This window comes from Elephantulus edwardii, unplaced genomic scaffold, assembly GCF_000299155.1.
Source record: "Elephantulus edwardii isolate Elephantulus edwardi_28Jun2011 unplaced genomic scaffold, EleEdw1.0 scaffold00062, whole genome shotgun sequence".
Classification (NCBI taxonomy): Eukaryota; Metazoa; Chordata; class Mammalia; order Macroscelidea; family Macroscelididae; genus Elephantulus; species Elephantulus edwardii.
Genome location: NW_006399812.1, coordinates 9624924 through 9646803, shown reverse-complemented (window position 1 = coordinate 9646803; position 21880 = coordinate 9624924). Strand labels below are relative to the sequence as shown.

Below are 21880 nucleotides of genomic sequence, written 5' to 3'. Positions count from 1 at the left end.
AACAGGACTAATGTGGGAATTTGAGGAAAACTAAGAAAAGAAGGGGTGAATAATGATTACTGCATTGGAATAGATGAAGGAAAGAACTATTTAAAAGGAATATGTCGTCATTGCACGTACAACTACAGTCCAGAATAAGAGGACTGGGGGAAGGGAGAGAAGGAGAGGGGGTAAAATGTGCAACAATGAATGAATGAAAAACTAACTTTATTGTGATCTTTCATTAAAATAAAAATTAAGAAAACCCCAAGTAACAAACAAACAAACAAACCAGAAAGATCTCTGTGGCAAAGTGACAGCCAAGGTGTCCATGGGTCAAAGGGGATGACTGTGCCTGATCTTGAAAGGAACGCTTCTACAGAGGAATTGACCGGGGAAAGCCTTAAAGGTGAAACTCTTGGGCATACCCTCAGTGAGCATAACCTGGCAGTGGTTTTGGTGGGCTTGAAAAGAGAGTGACATGAGGAATGACCACTGCAGGCAAGCGTGACTTACCTCTATTTATCAGTGCCCTGCAGGGAACATGCTATGATGCTATATATATCACAACACACTCATTTGGAGTCCTCCATCTCCTCCTTGACCTTCTCTGTCCTTCCTACCACCTGGTCTCCAGAGCTCCAGGAAGGCTGATGAATACATATATACAAAACAGCTTCTTCTGTTCAGTAATGGTGAATCCTTCAAGAAGTATTGAACAAAAATTCACTTTGCTTACCGTGACATTCCTTAAGACTCATGCTGGGGACTGCCTTTCCCTTGTAAGCCTAGAAGCAGAACCTGATTCATGATGGTGATTGGATGAGTCATTTTCTATGGTGGTGGTGGTGGTGTCATGCGCCATTTATCAACTTGGACTCATATAGAGCTTGTGAACAACAGATCTAAACATTTCTCTATTCTGCATCAGCCTCATCAGCTTTGATACACTCCAATCCATTGTCATACTCCATGTCGTCCTTTATTTTGAAGATCTTCTCTTTCTCTGACCCTCCACCTTTCCAAGGACTGGCCCTCTTAACAACATGCTCTAAGTATGTGAGATTCACTTTCATCATCCTTGCTTCTAAGGAACACTCTGATTTCACTTTCTCCAAGGCAGATGTGTTTGTTCTCTTGGCAGCCCGTGGGATATTCAGAGCTCTTCTCCAACACCATGACTCAAAGGCATCAATTCTCTTTCCAGCTTTGTTCTGGCACTATGGCCCCCGCAAAGAAGGGTGGTGAGAAGAAGAAAGGCCGTTCTGCCATCAACGAAGTGGTGACCAGAGAGTACATCATCAACATTCACAAGCGCATCCATGGAGTGGGATTTAAGAAGCGTGCTCCTCGGGCACTAAAGGAGATCCGGAAATTTGCCATGAAGGAGATGGGCACACCAGATGTTCGCATTGACACCAGACTTAACAAGGCTGTCTGGGCCATAGGAATAAGGAATGTCCCATACCGCATCCGTGTACGGTTGTCCAGAAAACGTAATGAGGATGAAGATTCCCCAAACAAGCTGTATACACTGGTTACCTATGGACCTGTCACCACTTTAAAAAATCTACAGACCGTCAATGTGGATGAAAACTAAACAAATAAAGTTATAAAACTGTCAAAAAAAAAGGCATCAATTCTTTCTCTGTGATAGAGTCAATAAACGAAAACTCGCAAACTCATTGCTTTCGAGACAGAATAGATTCATAGCTGACTCTTCCAGCAGGTTTTCAAAATCTGTAAATCACAGAGGAGGTGTTTGCTCATCTTTCTTTTGAGAAGCAGCTGGCAGATTCCAAACACCAGATAAATGTCACCTTTCAATTAGCATCCTCCCTCCCTGCGGACTATGCCACGAGGGATCCCTGATCTACAAAGAGGAAAAACACGCTTATAGCTTAATACAACCAAAGTTAAGTCAGTGGAGAGAATTGTCAGTAACCGTGAAGGGTTTAAGTTTCTCCCCTACTTGTAAGCTAATAGAGGCTCTGATGGTGTAATCTGTAGGGAGCTGCACTGCTAATCCAGAGGCTGGTTGTCTCAGATGCTTTGAACTGCAGCAGCTCTACAAGAGAAATATGGGCAAACGCCTCTCATTGCAACGTATGCTTTTGGAAACCTGAGAGAGGCTTGTTCTAAGTAGCCACTGACTCCACAGAGGTTTTAATTTATAAGCTAACAAGTTGGCTTGGCAGTTTCATAAATCTTGGCAAAAGACATATACTCTTGGGTCAGAGATAAAGGAGTTTATTGCTTGTAGTAATTGTTCTTGTTTACCATCGAGTCAGAACTGACCCATAGCTGACCCTCCAGTGGTTTTCCCAGGCAGTTAATCACACAGCAGGAGATTGCCCATCCTTCTCCTGCAGTGCAGCTGGTGGATTTGAACTCTGTGCCTTTGGGATTGCAGCACAGCTCACTAGGCTACCAGAGCTCCCCACAGTAGTAGCAGCAGCCAGTGTGTCAGTGTTTTCTTGCACTAGTTCCTCAAGCCCTGACACCCATCAGGGGAGTCAAATGACTCTTCCACATCCAATAAGTGTGTGATAGCCAGGGAATCGTGAGCTTAAAGAACTCAAATCCTGATTTTGGCAGTTTCTGGTTTATAAATGAGATCCGTTCCTAAGTAAGCCTTTTGTTGCATTTGTAGGACAGTTGAAAGAGGTCCACATAGTTCTTATTTAGCCTTATTGTTACATCAGAGGCCAACTCGACTCCCCTTCGTGGCTCTTCTGGAGAGATAAGGTGAGGGCTGATGCTTTGAATTGATTCCCTTTTTTATCCATAAAGAAGGAAAGAGAGAGAGAAAGATAACGGAATAAGGGGAAGACTGCTTACGTTATGTTTGCAATGAAAGGTGATCCAGATCTCTGGGAGAGCTTCTGAGAGCAGAAGCTTCTTAGTGAACCAGCTGAGCCAGTCAGTCGTAAGGGGCTAGGGCTGAGAATAAGTCCAGGAAATGATGTTACACAAAGTGCTTCTCTATGTGATAAGTTGTCAGCCGTAAGGAGAGAGAGACCACTCTTCCACAGGAAGTACTCAGGCTGGGACTGAGCCTGTCAGGAAGCAAGAGGAATGCAGCCTCTGCAGCCCATTCCACTTAGAAAGCGCTCACTGAGCCCACCCCTCTCCTGGACCTGGGCTCTGGGCTCCCTGCTCTTGGGGGTTAGGCAAGTACTTCCATGTGAAACATTAGATAACACTTACCAAGGGACTCTGGCCCGAGCACATGAGAATGTGAGGGAAGCAGAGCGCTGAGTGGCATGGAAAAGGCAAGGGGAGCCTCTTTGTCGCACTCAGCTTGAAGCTGGGGTGAACGTTCTCATCTATTGTAAGCAGTGGAGCTGCCCAACAGAGCTAAATGTTGTGTCAAACTGCTTTGTGATAATCTTTCCTAAAAACAGCCAGGGTCTCTCAAGTTCTGCCAAATGGGCTCTGAAGTGGGATCACAGAGTCAGTCGGCTTCCTTGGACTGAGGTGAGGGAATGCAGCCTGTAATTGCCTTTCTTGTGGGCAAGGACCAAGTTCCTGAGACTTGGCCTTTTGGAGTGGGGTTCTTCTCTCAGTTGTGAGGTGGGGGCACAAGGAGAGAAAATTGTGAGTACGGGACTGGGCTGGTGGTGGTGCCCACTGAGGACTTGGGTGTGGCCTGCCACTGGGCACCAGCTACAGCTGCATAGCCAGACAGAAGCCTGTGTGACCTTGGCAATCTTGTCAGCTCAAGGAGTTTCTAAGTTTTATGTGTAAAAAAAATCCCCTCAAATAAAAACTCATTGCCATGGAGTTGTAACTGACTCATAGTTGACCTTCTGTAAACCCTTTTCAGAGGCTGTAAATAAACAGGAGGCAGTTTTCCATCTTTATTCCATGTAACTGATAGATACCTGCCTTTTAGTTACCAGAGTAGCTCCCTATAGACTAGGCTAAAACGTTTAATTGCCTGAGGTCAATGACCCTTCGCAATTATATTGTCCTAAAAGGAATAAAGCCAAGGCCTTTGAGTGGACTTAAACTCTAGGCAAAGCTCAGGGATGCCCGCTCTTGGGGGGAAAAGAGCAATAATACACATCAAATATACCTCAAAAGTATGACCCCAAAAACTTCACTTGCCCATCTGGACCAGCACCTGCAAGCAGCAAAAAGCCACACACCCAGACAACAAACAACAAAGGAAATAAATGGCACTGTTGTCATCAAGCCAATTCCAACCCAGGGTGACCTGTGTAGCTGAGTAGAACTTACTTCAAGGTGTTTTCTTCTAAGGTATCACAGGGGGCATTCGATCCTATAACCTTTCCAATACTAGTAGAGCACTTAACAGCTTTTGTCACCCAGCCTACTAGCTTGTCCTACACTGCCCTTTGTAGGTGGACAAACTAAGGTCTTGGCATTTTTTCTGCTGCTGTTGTTGTTACATGTCATCGAGTCAACTGCAGTTCACAGCAACCCTATCAATAGTAGATCTGAATGCTGCTCTTGGCCATCCTTAATATTGATGACACACTTGAGCCCATTGTGACAACTGTGCAAATCCATCTTGTTGTGGGTCTTCCTCCCTTATTCTCACTCTGCACCCTTCCAAGCATAATGTCCTTTTCTAAATAATGGCCCCTCCTAGCAACATGCCCAAACTATATAAGTGAAGTTTCACTATCCTTGCCTCTAAGGAGCATCTTGGTTTCAATTCCTCCAGGACAGACCTGTTTGTTCCCTGGGATAGACCTTACTCTTCTCCAAGGAGTATCTGGTTTCACTTTTTCCAGGACAGACCTGTTTGTTCCCTCGGATAGTCTTTCGTCTTCTCCAACATCACAACTCAAAACCATTAGTTCTTCTGTTCTAATATTCTTAGACATTGTCCAACTTTCAGATGTAAAATAATTCAACTCACAGCTGAACTTTTTCCAAACCACCTACTCAGGAGCAGAGCTAGACCTCAGCTGTACTAGAAGAAGGAGGAAACCTTTTCCCCTTTCCAAATCTTTTCAAAGATAAGGGGAGTGGATATCAGCCCTGTGCCTGTGATCAATGCTTCTCAAAATTCATGTTAAAACGTTGGGACAGTTACTGTCGGCCATACACAGGACTGAGCAGTGGTGATACAGTGGGAAATGGCATGGACATTGTTCTCATAATTTCTCTAGAAATTACAGGGGATTCAGTTTCTAGGTGCCATGATTACCAAGGTTTGGGAGACTAATTTCCCAAATACCCTGTGACCAAGGACTAAACTTTATAGAATGCCTAAACAGCATGCATTTAAGGGGTGCCTCCCCCAGACCAAGAGGGCTGCGGCTGGACAGTGAGTAAGAGAAAGGGGTCGTGGTACTAGGGATATTGTAGCTGATGTTAGATGGATCTTGGCTGAAAGCAGGGAATACCAGAGGAATGTCTATCTGTGTTTCATTGACTATGCAAAGGCACTTGACTGTGTAGATCATAACAAACTATAGCTGACTCTGAGAAGAATGGGAATCCCAGAACACTTGATCGTTCTAATGCGAAACTTATACTTGGACCAGGAGGCAGTCATCAGAACAGAGCAAGGGAACACTGCATGGTTCAAAATTGGGAAGGGTGTACGCCAGGGATGCATCCTATCTCCATACCTTTTCAACCTATATGCAGAACAGATTATCTGGGAGGCTGGGCTCTATGAGGAGAAATGCGAGGTCAAGATTGGTGGATGATTTATCAACAATCTGCGTTATGCAGACGACACAACCCTGCTTGCTGAAACTGAAGAGGACCTGAAGCACCTGCTGCAGAGGGTCAAGGACTGCAGCCTACAATATGGATTGAGGCTCAATGTCAAGAAGACAAAGATTCTCACCACTGGACCAATTGGCAGCATCAGGATGGATGGTGAAGAGATTGAGATTGTACACAGCTTTAGCTTGCTTGGCTCCACAGTCAACAGTCTTGGCACCAGCAGCCAGGAAATTAAAAGGCGCATTGCCATGGGAAAGTCTGCTGTTAGGGACCTCTCCAAAGTATTGAAGAGCAATGGTGTCTCTCTGGAGACTAAGGTGCATCTGATATAGGCCATGGTCTTCGCAATCACTTGTTACACATCAGAGAGTTGGACAATGACCAAGGAGGATAGAAGGAGAATTGATGCCTTTGAGCTGTGGTGCTGGAGAAGAGTATTGAGAATACCATGGACTGCTAGGAAAACAAACAGATTCGTCCTGGAAAGGGTTAAACCGGGTGGCTCCTTGGAGGCAAGGATTCTGAGGCTCCGTCTAACATACTTTGGACATGTTGTGAGGAGAGACCGGTCCTTGGAGAGGGACATCATGCTTGGGAGGGTGGAGGGACAGCGCAGGAGAGGAAGGCCCTCTATGAGGTGGATTGATTCAGTGACTGGGATAATTGGGATGGGAGTGTCAGAGACAGTGCGATTGGCACAGGACAGAGCGGAGTTTAGGGCTGTTGTACATAGGTTCGCTATGAGTCGCAAGTGACTCGACGGCACATAACAACAACAACAAAGATCATGTTTGGGTGCTTGCTTCAGCAGCACGTATGCTAAAATTGGCATGATACAATGAATATTAGCATGGTCCCTGTGCAAAGATGACACACAAATTCGTGAAGTGCTCCATATTTTTGTTCATAGCAGCATTATTCACCATCACAAGAACATAGAAACAGCCCAGATGTCCAACCGCAAACGAATGGATTGAGAAGGTGTGGTACATTCACACAATGGAATACTATGCAGCACGCAGGAGCAATGATTTTGTAAATTATAAACTTGGAAGGGACTGAAGAGCATTATGCTGAGTGAACTAATTCAGTCCCACAGGGACAAATACTGTATGCAACCATTATTGTAGAATGAGTGTAGGAGCCAGGAGGGGAAGCAGAGGGATGAGTATGTGCAGGGGGAGAGGGGATTAATCATGGGGTTGTACAATTTGATAGGTGAGAGGGTGAGGGAAATTGAAAGAATCTGTTCTCGAAAACAGTGTATTCAAATTTTGAAAACAAACTAACAAAATAAAAGGAATCCACTGGAGGGTAAAAAAAAAGGGGGGGGGGAAAGTATTTTAAATATGGAAGAAAAAAAACGAGGTCAGGCTTGGAAAGTGAGGAGCCACTCTCCAGGTTACTGTGCTTTGATGATCCCTGTTCATCTTTGTTTTTTCCTGCTTCTCACCAGGCACGTTGTCCTCATCAAGGGAGCACCTCTCTCCTCGTCAAAGCAGGAGGGGGTGCTCAGAAAGATATTCAGTTTTATAGTGCAGGGAAACAAATGCTATTTCTTTATTAGCCTAATTAGGGCAAGAGACCAAATGCATCTCGGATGTGTTTGAACCATTTACTGCTGCCGATATTGTCTTCCAAAACATCTTAAATTACGCCATGCAGCAGCGTTCACCTCCCTCCAGTTACTGCCATGATGGGCTTGTGGGGGAGGCTGAGGGAGCTGCTGTAGCGCGATCCTATGCACTTTACCCATTAGTCTGTAATAAGAATTATACCGTTTTCCATAAAGACGCCATTTCAGATCCCACCGTGGCTCCAACAGGTGTGAAATTCTTCATCAGCATATGCATGAGGGGGCAAAATCACACCTCCAATATTTAAGATAAAACTCTTTAATAATAGTGGGAAAGCAAAGCAGGTGTTAAATTACTGCAGAATGTGTGTGCTGTCACCTGGGAGCAAATGTGGCTGCTCCTGATTGATTGTGACATTCCTGGCACTGCAGACTGGGGGGCCGGTCCTGTTAAGTCCAGCTAGACGGGTGCTGGGATTGTTGTGATGTGAGGCAGCAGAGAGGCCCAGAGGGCTCACTCCTCTGAGGCCCAGGCGGCAGCTCTCACCTCTGGCCTCTGCTTGCAAACCTGGTGATAAGGAGGGGAGGACAAAGCAATTCACCAAGGTCAAGGGTAGTTTTCATTTGTTGTGTTTTGAATACTGTTCATGCTCCCCCTTTTTGGAAAAAGTATCCTCGCTGTCCTTTGAGAAATCGCCTCTTCCCACTGCATGCAGGCGCGTTAGGGTTTTCCAATCAGAACACCCTGCCACTTTCACTGCACTAGATGAAGAATGCACGTGTGGCGGAAGTCAGCCTGTTGCTGTTCTCGCTGGGGACATTGTCATCAGGGCGGTGTGTGACAGGGTAGTGGTGGTGGGGGGGGGCTTAGGCTGGTAAGCTTGGGAACTAGCTCTGGCTGCCACATCCCTGGAGTGAGTGATCTCGTCCATTTCTTGGCCTTCTTGGCCAGATGTTCCTTTGCTTTGGTCAGTTCTTTAACAGCTTTCTATGAATTTACACTTTTGTTCACTTTAACCAGAGCGGGTTTCTGTTGCTGGCAATTAAGAGCTTTGACTGATGTAAAAAGAACAGAAACAATAGATGCAGCTGTTGTTTTTTCAGTGCTAAGAACTTCACAGATATTACTTCAGCTAATGCCCATGGCAAGGGAGCTCTGGTGGCCTAGGGGCAAGGAGCTGTGCTGCAATCCTGTGTGCTGCAATCCTGGAGGCACGCAGTTCAAGGTCAACAGCTGCTCCAAGGGAGAAGGATGGGCAATCTCCTCCTGTGTGATTAACTGCCTCTGAAAACCAAACTGAGGGTCAGATATGGGTCAGTTCCGACTAGATGGAACACAACACAACAACAACAATGCTCCTGGCAAGCGGAGCTCTGGAGGCCTACTGGGTAAAGACTTGTGGTGCCAATCCAAAGGCAGGTGGGAGAAAGATGGGCAATCTCTTTGCATTCAATTTATAACCTCTGAAAATTTACTGGAGGGTCAGTTATGAGTCAGTTTTGACTTGAAGGTACAAGTCAACATAGCAATAACAGTAACAAGGATTAGATAATGACACACTAAAGTAATTATTATTGTTATTGCTCTTATTATTGTTATTGTTATGCCTTAGCCCCAGATAAGATGGATTGACACAGTAAGTGGGGTAATGAAGGTAGGTGTGTCAGAGACAGTGAGATTGGCTCAGGATAGGACAGAGTTCACAGCTATTGTGCTTAAGTATCTATGAATTACAGGCAACTAGATGGAACATAACAACAGCACAACCACCATGGGTTATTCAGAATCAGCAGCAACCAGGCCAAAAGATATTTTAAAGACCCTATTTGTGGTCGCAGGGATACTCCTTATCTGAGGTCTTTAACTTGTACTATATAATCTTATATAGTACAAGCTGCATATAACTTTATATATAAAATTCACTGTATAATTCAAGGCCCTAGATTTAAAAAAAAACCAAGTCCCACCTGATTTCAAAAGCCTTTCAAAAGGAGTATTTATTTGACTTTCCTCTGAATCAGTTGTTCATGGGCATCAAGAAATCTCCTCTGTGTGTGTAGGGTATGAATTCTCAGTGAGGGTGATGGGTGAACTGGCCTCAGAGAACAAAAGACTATCTTTGGAAATTGGCACTTACAATCCTCAGGATAGAGCAAAGCAGGAAGGTGGATTGCCTCTGAACGCATGACCTGCTTGTAACATAGTGATGTGTCCAGTGATGAGCTGAGACCCTATGACATGTGCTTCAGGGACAGCTTTAAGCCTTTGTGGGTGAAACCACCCAGTTATCTGAGGCTACTGTAATTTGGCCTAGTTCAGAGATTGCAAGCTTAAATGCCAGCAAAAGCCGAGGTTAGAGCATCCAGAGTGATTTGGCCCAGACGTAACAGAAGAGGGAGTGTCAAGTTCTATGGCAGTGAAGAATGACATTCCATCTTAAGGGGCTGCCTAAGCCTACTGATAGAATCCCAGGACCTAGGACAGTAAGGGGCATGAGGGATTAGGAGGCTAGGGTTCCTATCAATAAAATGAGGGGACAATTTTATTCACCAGGTTTTTCTGGAAGTATTTGGAAGGAAGCTTTGATCTATACTTGGGAGAAGAACTGTCCCACCTTCCTTTGACCTTCTAACTATTGGCATTGGTAGCTAACCATTAAAAAGGGAACATTTTATGTGCAAGCTTAAATATCTGACTTCTCTAACAGTCTGACTTTCTCCTTCTTTTATGTGTTACATAATGTTAGCTTCATTTGTTAACAGGAAGGTAAGTGTAGGCTCTGGGAGGTTGGAATCCAGGCAAGTGACTAGGGCACTATCAGAGATGATGAGACCGTAAATATATTATGGGCCTGGCCTTCACCAAGCACTTCGTATTTATATGTGAGCTGGCCTTGGCTTTGGTAAGAGATACTTGGGAATAGTGTCAGGTACCTTACCAACTGAGGTCTAAGCAGACTCTCCGGGCTCCTTAGCTGAGCCTGGAGATGACTCTGTCATGGACAAGGCACATTTCTCCCCTGAAGGCCAAGTCTGCCAGACCACACTGTTTGTTGTCTCAGAGCTGGCTTCTCACCCTAAAACATGGCATTCCATTGCTATTCCAGATGCAGCAATGGTGTGTCATCATCCTTGTCCAAAAGAGCCAAATAGTCCCGATTAATCTGGGCAGCCTGCATTAAACAAGAGATTCAGATCTAATAGTTTGTCTATGTAAATTGTGTTAGAAGCCATTTCATTTGAATAACGTCTGCACTCACATTTACATTCTCGGCTCTCTGTGGAAGCAGTCATTAGGCCTTTCGAGGCAGATTGCATTTCCTTACTTTCCTTGGCACTGTCTCCTTCTTCCACTTACACCCCAGGGCTGAGCCATCTGAGACCCAAGGTGGCGAGCGGGGTTTTCATGGCGATGGCATGTTGAACTGTCAATGTGCTCCTTCCTGCACGGGATTGCTCAGTGGCAGAGGGCAAGCGGCGAGCTTCCAGGACTCTGACCTTTGAAACTTGTTCCAGTGATTAAAAATTAAGTTGGGGGAATGCATCTATTCCTTCGTATCCCCCCCCCCCCATTTGGGTGTTTAGGACGCACTACAATGCTTCTCAAAGTTGCTGGTGAGTCAACCCCAATTCATGGCAACCTTACATACAACAGAATTACACATTGTCCAGTCTTGACAGGATGTTCAAGTTCATTGCCGTGGCCACTCTGCAGTCCATCCCACTGAGGGTCTTCCTTGTCCTATTGAGTCCTCTTGTTCACCTAACATAATGTCCTTGTGTCCAAACCCAATGAGTCTGGCAATATTTGTGTTGTAATCATTAAGGTCTTTACTGGCTCAGAAGTAAATCACCAGACCTTTCTTCCTACTCTGAGTCTGAATGTGAAATCTATGCCAGACCTGGTCCACAATGGCTGACCTTACAGGCATTTGGAATATTAATGGTAAACTTCAAGTATGATAACCTGACAGCTGACAGCTGACAAGTGGTTTCCAAAGCCAGACAGACATGAATCAAGAAAGCAGGGCAGACAGAGGTCACATTGTGCCTAAAAAGAGGAAGCAGGAATTGAGTGGATTGGAATGGCCAGACCCTCTGAATTTTTTTCAAGCCAACTGGCATTTTGATTTTCTGTGAAAACTCCAAGTTTTTAAAACATTGGTGGAAACTCAATTTTCAAGTACACTCTGGTGGTGCTGCAAGCTGTGTTTAACCATGGGCATCTCTGTGTGTCTCAGGCCAGCCAATGAAGCCCAGTGGCTGTCCTCTATGCCACCTGCCTCATCAGCACAACCAGCTCATGATTTGGTCCAAGACGATAAGCTTTATACATACCTTAAAGGCAAACGAGAATTTCATTGTCTTTCTATCCGACACGATCCACTCCAACACCAGAACATTTTAATGGGAATGATGACATTAAGCAGAGCTGTTAGTTAGAGTGGAATCTTTAGCTTGGAAGTTCAGGGGAAATCAGTCGAGATTGCTCCAGTACATTGTCCTGAGAGGGGTTCTTTCCAGAAGCTCTTGAGGCTCCTGTAGGGAGAAGGGGTGGCAGTTTGTTAGCATGCACTTTAGACAGCTATGCATGCGTGTGCCCCACTGTCAGGGCATTTTATAGCTTTCTAAATGCTAAGACTTGCCTACACTTTTATGTGGGCAATGGGCAGACCATAATTTCGAGTTCTTAAAGTAGAGTTGCAAATGATAAGGGCTGTAAACTAAGAGAAGAAGCCGACACACATCTACCCTTAATGGCTAAGACCTAATGCTGCGGAATAGTTTATGCAGAGTGCTGAGAGGAAATTGGCAGTGTAATGGCAGGGCAGCAGCCTCTCTCTGGAATTTCAGTGGGAGCCCACGTACCCACGCTAAAGGCAGGAAAGGAGGTATTAATGTGACCATTCTCAGCTCTGGTTTGAGATGTCTCCAGTGACCCAAATGGAAGGTTTAAAGAACGGGTTTCTCTAATTACAACAGCAATATCAAGTCAGTATAGAGAAAATTGCAGGAGAAGGCAAAATTGGGGAAATCTAAATTGTCTTTAAATTCACTGTCCACAAATTATCACTGTTAACACTGCAAACTTCTAGCATGTTCTATGTGTGTGCACACATGCACCTGATGAGACATGCACATAAAGGATAATCGACTGTACATTTTTTACTTACTTTTTTAATATTATTTTTTAAATTATTATTAATTTTAATGAAAATTTGCAGAGATTTTGGATTTCGATTCATTTATTGTTGTGCTTTTCTCCCTGCCCACCTCTCCCGTCCAGTTAGTTCTTCTCCTTGAAAAGTAAAAGAAAAATTCCTTCATTGTTATACAATGTCTCCCTCCAAGTCCACTCCACTATAGCCTTCATTCTGGACTCCTGTCATGACAGTAATACCTAATCATATATCCCTTTTAAACAGTTCTCTCTTATCTGTTTCAATGCAGTATACATAATTTATCCCATCTCTCTCAGTCACCCCCCTAACCCCAATGTCAGTCCCATTTTACAACAATGGCACTATGCAGTATTTGTCCTTTTGTGTCTGAGATATTTCACTCAGCATAATGCCCTCCAGGGTCTGCTGTACATTTTTATATCTGGCTTCTTCCTCTCAGCAATTTCATGTGGATATTTGTGTATTTCAAATGCTCCACCATATGCTTTTCCATGGTGATATACAATTTCATCCTTGGACATGAAATTACACTTTGTCCCTCTTGTTGGACATTGTGGTTACTTCCTTTTTTCCCCATGATCATAAACAACTCTGCCAAGGTTCTCCTTAAGTACACTTCTCTGGCATTTCTAAGTGTTTCCTTGTAATCATTATCTGGAAGTGGAATTGCTGGTACAAAAGTTTTGTGGCTCTATTTTCACTGGTCACCACTCTGCACACTTTTCCCAGTCAACCTTCTCGTTCATGGCCTCAGTTGCCACCTCCATGCCAACACAGTCAGTGTCTCTGTAGCTAAACCTATAGCTACAGAGTCTGCAGAACCAACCTTCTCCATTAGACTTCTCTATCATGATGTTGGAGAAGGGGATTGAATATCTCAGAAACTGCTAAAAGAACAAACAAGTGCAAACGGGGTGTTCTTTTGAGACGAGGATGATGAAACCTCATCTCACGTACCGTGAGCATGCTGTCAGGAGGGGCCAGCCCTTGGAGAAAGGCATCATATTGGTCAGTGAAAGAGAGGATGAAGCTCAATGAGATAGGTCAGTGCAGTGACCGCAGCAATGGGCTTGAACTTGGTGTAGATTATGAGGACCACACAGGATGGTGCACAGTGAACTCGATGCCACCTTGAGGTACCGTGTGCTGCTTCAGAGTGGACCTGCTGATGACAGCTTAAAGCCCACCTTTCTCTTGGATAAGTTTTCTTTGTGGAGCGAGCATGGCATTACCACTAACGGTGATCAAGGTAGAAATCTAGGCACCACGCTGCACTCCCCTTGTACCCTCACTTCCGCATCAACACATCCGTCTGATCTACAAATTATTTTCCTCACATGTCTGTGACTCTGTCCATATGCTTTCCCTTTGTCTGATCCCATCTGACCTCAGGCCACTAACTGTGCCAATGAGTTTCTGCCCCAGCATAGTGAGAGCCATGCCAGGTTGCCCTGCCTCCAGACTCGAGCAGCTGATGGACGTGTCCCTATGAAGAAGGCTGGTTGTGAGCAAAGGCCTAGTAGTTGCTTCAGGCATCTGCTGCTGGCCTGCCCACCTGCCATTTCTCCTGTCACCACTGCCTATCCAGCCCCATTCAGCCAACAGGCAAGCACTCAGCTGCGTGTCTACTCCATTCCTTGCTTAGTAAATGTGTTTCTTCAAGAGGTTCTTGAGCTTTGAATTCTCACATTAGGGACAAAATATCGAAATCAACATGAGGAGAGCACAGATTCTCCCTGACAGGGAGTTCAGGCCATGTTAACTGGAAATGTGGCTCAGAGTGAATCCCTACTCCCCTTGAAGTTGAGGCTGGCTAGTTCTCCCCCCAACTTTTTTTTTTTAGACAGCATCAGGTCCAAGGGTATTTGACATTATGGCAGCCGGGTATCCAGAGTGGTAATGAGGCCAGACTGAGGTCCTGTGTCTGAGGCCTGCAGCCCAATCTTCTCCTAGGGGCTCCTCCCAGACCGACACTAGATTCCATCCCCTCCACATCCCGAGGACTGGCTCAAGTCTCAGACAAAACAAATGACAGCAGGAAAGGAGAAGACATTCTGGCTCATGTCATGATGTGGACCGGACCAGAGTGAGGGCAACATCAGGATTCTGAGCCTCTAGATGTGCGTACCCGAGGAAGGTGTTCATGTATGGACGCCTGGCTGTGAGCAGAGATGGTAGTGCCCTCAGGTGTACGATACCAGTCTGTCCACCTGCCATCTTCCTGATAGTGAATAAGGATGGCAGAATTATTGATGACTTACTGATGCCTTAGAGGTGTGGTGTTGGAGAAGAGTACAGAATAGGTCACGAACTGCTGAAAGAACAAACAGACATGTCTTGGGGAGGGTGCAGCTAGACTGCTCCTTGGAGGCAAAGATGATAAAGCTTCATCTCATATACTTTGGATATGTTGCTAGGAGAGGCTATTACTTGAGAAAGACATCAGGCTTGGAAAGGTGGAGGTGTGACGAAGAAAAGAAAATTCCCAAGCAGGTGGACTGACACAGTCTTTGGGAGTTGTTGAGAGTGTCTGAGGGCATCTTAGATGTCGCTTGTCTCTAGGAGCTGAGTGACGTTCTCTTGGGATTCAGATGAGCAGCATCTGCCCCTGGAGTCTGATGATCCTTCTTGGGTAACGTAGTCCTGGCGTGTCAAACTTAAGTCTTTCACTTGCCTATTCCTCCAGATAATTGATGATCTCTGAGGGCAGGACTGTGCCACTTTTTCTCCCCTTGACTGGCACACTTGGTGGATGAATCAGAGGGGAGCTGAGATCAGAGCAAAGCCATGGCCAACAGCTTCTGGTGCACCCACTTTGGCAAGAGCAGGACGTGATGGTACAGAAGACAGGCGAGGCCAGGCTGCACTCTGAGTCGGGCTCATTGCTTGTTTAAAGGCTTCTGAAAACCCAACTCCTCCAGGAAAGCTGACTAACTCAGACTTCTCAGCCTGCCCGAAACACTCACTCAGAACTTCCTGACACTGACAAGGAAAATTAACATACACTCTCTCTCTCTCTCTCTCTCACACCCTCTGATACAAAGGCAGCTGCTCTGTCGTTGTCATTAGGTGCACTCGTTGAGTAAGAGCTTTACTGACCCTATAAACAACAAATCTGAAATCTGTCCTATCAGGTGCAATCCTCACACTTCCTGACACACTAGAGCCCATTGTAGCAGTCACTGTGTCAATTCACCTGATTGAGGGTCTTCCTCTCCTTTGCTAACCCACTCCACCTTTCCAAGCATGATGTCTTTCTACAAGGAATAGCCTCTCCAGCAACATGCCTTAAGTATGTGAGACGAAGCTTTATCATCGTTACCTCCAAGGAGCATGCTGGCTGCACTTTCTCCAAGACATATTTGTTCTTTGGGTAATCCATGGAATGTTAGGTATTCTTCTGCAACACCACAGCACAAAGGCTTCAGTTCTTCTATCATCTTTATTCATTGTCCAGCTCTCAGATGCATATTAAGTGTATGGAAAGACCATGGCCTGAATCAGATGCACCTTAGTCCTCAAAATGACATCATTACTCCTCAATAATTTTTAAGGGTACCTGACTGCACAATTTTCCAGTATGATACATCTCCTGATTTCCTGACTGCTGATACCAAGGGTGTTGATTGTGGGTCCAAGTAAGATGAAGTTGTTGACAGTTTCAATTTTCTCTCTATCTATCATGATGTTACCTATGATCTAATGGTAAAAATCTTTGTTTTCTTGAGGTTGAGATGCAATCCATATTGAAAGCTGTATTCTTTGATCTTCAACAACAAGTGCTTTAAGTCGCTCCTTACTTTCAGCAAGTAAGGTTATGTCATCTGCATAAGGTTACTGGTGAGTCTTCCTCTGATCTCTATGCCACACTCTTCTTAATAATAATTGCTTCTCAAATAATTCTCTCAGCATACAGATTGTAGAGGCATGGAGAGAGAGATACAACCCTGATGCACTCTTTTCTTAATTTTAAACCATGCAGTGTTCCCTTGTTCTTTTCGTGTAACAGCCTCTTGATCTAAGTATAGGTTTCAATGAGCACAATTAAGTGCTCTGGGATTCCCATTCTGCTTAATGTTAGTTAGCCAGTCAAATGGCTTTGTGTAACCAAAAAGCATAAGTAACATTCTTCTGGTATTCTTTAGTTTCAACCACAATCCATCTGACAGCAGTGATAATATTCTTGGGCCATGGGCTCTTCTAAATCCTAGACAAATGCCATGTTTGTCTTGGTCGGGACTCCAATTTTCAGGGAAACTAAGAAATCCAGACTTTTAGGGGTGCTGTTGTGATTATATACCATATATACCAGAGTCAAACTCATGGCTGAACGTCCAGTGTGTTTTCAGATGCAGTTAATTGTGTAGGAAGAGTTTGCTCACCTTTCTCCTGTGGAGCAGCCGGTGGATTCAAACTGTCTGCCTTTGGGTTGGCAGCATAACTATTTAGTGAAAGCACCAGAGCGGTCTCTTTTAAAAATGGGAAAAAAGATGTTCGGGTCAAACCAAAGTCATGCAGAGGACACTGGCTTTGCCTGGAGGGCACCAATGCACGTTCCTGAGTGCTGTGAGTTCATACAGTGGCTGAAGTTTACCCTGGGGCTTTTGAGGCTGCACCATATGGCCATTTACCCCCCCCGCCCCCCCCCCCCCACCCCGTGCCTGCCCAGGCATGTGCAAACCAAGGGCTGTCCACATTAGGTCCTCAGCAGCTGACGACTGGCTGGACATGCTCCTGGGCAGGACTCTGGGACCTTGCCTTCTCTCTGCCAGGAAAATGGCCACTACTTTGAGCTTTTGAAGCTAACACATGAGGGGTGGGTCCTGCAGGGAAGCATGGTGGTCCTCAGCCCATCCTGGGGAAAATATGGAGACTAGTCAGCTTTTAGCAAAGTGAATGGAGCTGCAGGAAGTCGACTTCCAAATCATTTAAGGCACCGCAGGGCAACAGCACTGATGGGTTTATTTGTGTTTGGTATTCACAGGCAAATCAAAATGTGTTTGGACAATTTATGGTCCAAAATGAGTTAAAAATAGTGCTAGGGGACAAAGCGAGCACAGACAGTCCATTAGCAGCTGATCCACATTAATGGCCTCTAGTGAGCTTGGCTGCTGACAGCAGGCATGGAGGTTGGGAGCTTCCAGATGCCACCGCCACACAGCCCCTCCTGGCTGTGGGACCAAGCCTCAGGAACTTGTCAGGGGCATTCACAGCCCTGCCTTTCACAAACTAAGCAGCTCTCATGCTCGGCCTGAGCTGTGGTTCTTAGCTGTGTTTAGTTGACCCTTGACACGTGGTGGCCTCAAGCACAAAGGAGGAAAAAAGACCCAACACACACAACCCAAACAGGTCCAGATTTTCTTACCAGATCCTGAGCCATGTCTCTAATCAGTAGTAGATCGGACTGCTGTGACTCATAGAGTTTCATAGGCTGACTTTCAAAAGGAGCAATGATTTTGAAAAATACTATATATACAAACACGGGAGAGGCTAGGGAGCATTTTGCTGAGTGAATTTACTCAGTCTCATAAGGACAAATAACAGAAGACTATTATTATAAAAATTGAAGGATAACTAGCAAGATATATAGAAATGACCAAAGAGGGAAGGAAGGGTGCAGAGCAGCTGGGGGTGGAAGAGATGGGGGAAGTCAGGAGGTCACAGAATTTGGTGGGCAGAGGAGGGGGAAAGGGAATTAGGAAAGATGCAGTGCGGACCTGAAAAGATGGGGTAGTAATAGGCATAGATCAATGAGGATTAATTTTATAAAACACAGTGTATGGGGATGATTGTATGAAACACAATGTGAATGAAGGAAGGTTTGGAATTCAATGTAATGAAAAAACCCTTTTAATGCAAAAGAGTAACAATAAAAGTTTAAAAAGTAGAAATGGACAGGGGGAAAAAAGTACAATGTTGATTATTTTTCCCTTCCTAATCTATGATCTATGTCTGAAAACTCCTCTGAAATCTGTTTTTCATCGCAGCAACACCAAAGTGTCCGCTGAATGATCTGAGTTCCCATCAGGTGCATTGACCAGTAACCTAAGCAGGGTCTCCCCACGGACAACGGGAATTCTACCACTGAACCTCGACTGCCCCCTTCAGGCTGAGCCAGGGAGTCCCACTCTGCAAGAGCTGAGCTAAAATTAACTCTGGGCTAGAAAAGCTCTAGGAACCTGGGGGTTGAGGATGGGGGCGTTTCCATTTCGCTGACCTGCAGACTGAGGAGGAGCTCACACCAGCAGCTTATGGGGAGCTCGCCTTGGTCAGGACTTCCGGATGCCACCTGCAGTGAAAGAGCGGGTCTTTTCTTTCCATCAGTCATGCAACACCACTTTGGCAAAATACGAGGTGAATTATGAGAAAAATGAAAATTTTAAGAAGTCATACAAAATATTCCTTTTTTAAATTATTAAATTGCATAGCCATACTCCATTTACACCATCAAATTGCTTATTAGAGTTTCTACGCACCCTCAATTTGGGTACGGCTTCTATGGTGATCTGGGATGTCATGGATCGGAACCAGGGAGCACCTGCTGTATTTGGTGAGGGGAGTGACCAATGCCCACAATCCCTCCTGACCCAGAACGGGGCTGTCTTCGTTAGAGTCACAATCCTTTCAAGTCTCTTCCAACAACTCTAGTTTCCATTGCTATTTCGCTCTCTCTCTCTCTCTCTCTGTCCCTCTGTCCCTCTCTCCCCCTGTCTCCCTGCCTCCCTCCCTCTTTCTCTCCCTCCCTCCCTCCCTCTCTTCCTCTCTCCCTCTCCCTCTCCAATCCCTTTCCATTCAGTCACATCATATTATTGTTGAAGATTGTTGGAGATCTGAGTCTGTCATCTTTTACATGAAGCCGAACTCATCTCTGTTGGTTTAAGTCAAATGGTGCCTCCTCCTCTGAGATGTCTCCAAAGATCACCTCAACCTCAGTGTCCTTGAACACATGGCCAAAGGCAAGGACATGAGTGTGAAAGCAGGACAAAACCGTGAGGGAGCTGGGCAGGAAGGCAGGGGAGAAGAAAATCCAATCAAGGATGCATCCTTGAGCTCCTGAACACTCCTTTGTGGGCAATAGGGCTCAATCCGACTGAAGGTCCTCCAAAATTCAGCAAAGAATTATTCCTGAGCATGCTTTCTTCCTGGACTCATAGACTTTTCTGCACTTCTGGATTTTCCTGGGAGGAGCTTAGCAAGTTTCTATGGGTTTGAGAAAATAGCAGAGGCAGGAACATGTAGAAAATTAGTAGGTGTTTGAAGTAGGATGTGAGGAAAGTCATCCACCACAGATACAGCTAGAATTTAAGCTGACTGAGTACATAAGACAAAACCCCCAATGCAGTATTTCTTCTTTTACTTGCAAAATGGAACTGAAGGTCGTAAGAGTGATGTTCAAAGTCCTCATGACCTGGCTTCTGTTCGCTGTTTTTACCTGTCACAATTACTGGTCCCCCTACTGCAACCCAAGTGCTACTCCTTTGACCATGACTCTTGCCTTGCCCTTGCCATTCCCAAACCCTTAGAGGTGTAGTCTTTCCCCGTGCAAGGCCTGTGCACCTTCCAAGTCCCACCTCCCTCAGGGATGATTTTCTGTCCCTTCTAGTGCAGCTTTTTGCTCTTCTCTTGGTGTTTAAATGGCTAACTTTACAACTTTGCTCAGACCTTCCTTCTACATGGTTCATTTGTTTCTCTATTCATTTGCTTTCCGTCAATTAATTATTTTCCCCAAATTACCACAAACAAACAAACAATCGAACAAAGGCCAGTTGCTGTCAAGTTGATTTCAACTCATGATGTCATCATGTGTGTCAAAAACTGTGCTCCATGAGCTCTGTAATGAGTGACTTTTTTGGAAGTGGATCACAAGATCTGTCTTCTGAGAGAAATCCAAGTTGACTCAAACTGTTGAACTTTTGATTAGTAGCTAAAAGCTCAACCATTTTCTATCACCTTCATTTTCCCAGATATGACATAAAAGGTCAAGGGCACAAAGATACTAACTATTCTATCAAGGCCCTTGGGGTTGTTATGTGCTGTCGAACCAGAGTGAACTCATGGTCAACCTTTCAGTTGATTTGGTTATTGTATAGAGTTGGAACTGATGCATAGCGGATCCTCTACCAGGTTTTCTTTCTTATTTTTTTATTTTTATTTTTTTATTATTTGTGTGTGTGCGTGTGTACCGTCAAATCAGATCTGACTGGTACAGGGGGAGATTGCCCCTCCTTCCTCGGCAGAGCATCTGGTGGATTCTTTCTTATTTTTTAAAGACTATTTAACTTTTCTTAAAAAATTAACTATGAAAGGAAGAAAATAAGAGTATATATTAACAGCAAAACAGTCATTTCCATATATGCATTTTATATTATACATCTATATTTAGCACAGTGTGTATATTCTATTAATCAGGGTGGAGAGGAACGTGGACTTGGTAATTGGGAGCCCTGCTGTGGCCTCCAGTATTCATATCCCTGCCCCCAACCTCCTGCATGCAGTTTTCAGCTCCATTCCTGGTGCACTGGTTTCTATAGGGACAGACAGGGCGGAGAAGCATTGACATAGATGAGTAGGAATCCTCCCTACCCCCATCACTGAGGATGAGCAGATTTGGGCCCCAAGCCCACAGTCTGAGGTTGGCGGCCAGATGGGTTGTAATCTGTGAGACCTGCTCTGGTCAACATACCTTCCTCCCTAACCCTAGCCCCATCCCCACTCCGGGACCCTGGTCCTCAGGTCGACCTGACGCCCCTTTACACTCCCTTCAGGGTCTTGGAGCTGGTCTAGGAGGTTTTGAAAGGCAGTTAATCACACAGGGAAGCTGGTGGTCTCAAACAGCATGGCTTTAGGATTGCAGCATAGCTCTTGCCACTAGACCACCAAAGAATCATAGCTGATCCTCTAGTGCATTTTTAGTTGCTAGAAATAGAGGGGGTCATCGTATAAATACCTGCAGTGCAACTGGTGGATTTGAGCCAGGTTGCTCCTTGGAGGCAAGGATTCTGAGGCTTCATCTGACATATTGCAAGGAAGGTCAGGTTCTTGGAGGGGGACATCATGTGGAGGGACAGAGAAAGAGAGGGTGATCCTTGATGAGACAGATTGATTCAGTGACTGGGGTAATGAGGGTAGGCGCGTCAGAGACAGTAAAGTTGGCACAGGATAGAGCAGGTTTCAGGGCTGTTTTATGAAGGGTCACTATGTGTTGCAAGCAACTCGACTGCACATAACAACAACAGCTCTCGGGTTGGCCATGCAATTCCTTACCACTAGGTCACTAGAGCTCCCTTTTCTGTCAAGGATCACACAGTAAATACAGGAATCTGAGCATGGTCCCAGTGAAGATGTTGCTGCTAAGAATTTCTTCCTATATAGTTTTCATCATGAGCTCAAGTTCTTTCAATAAAACAGTATTTACTTTGCCAATTGT

The 21880-nt window shown here is 45.1% G+C and overlaps 1 pseudogene; it reads left to right on the top strand.

The window, feature by feature from the left end:
• Positions 1 to 1201: 1201 nt before the first annotated feature.
• Positions 1202 to 1579, top strand: LOC102875924 (annotated as a pseudogene).
• The last annotated feature ends 20301 nt before the right edge of the window (positions 1580 to 21880 follow it).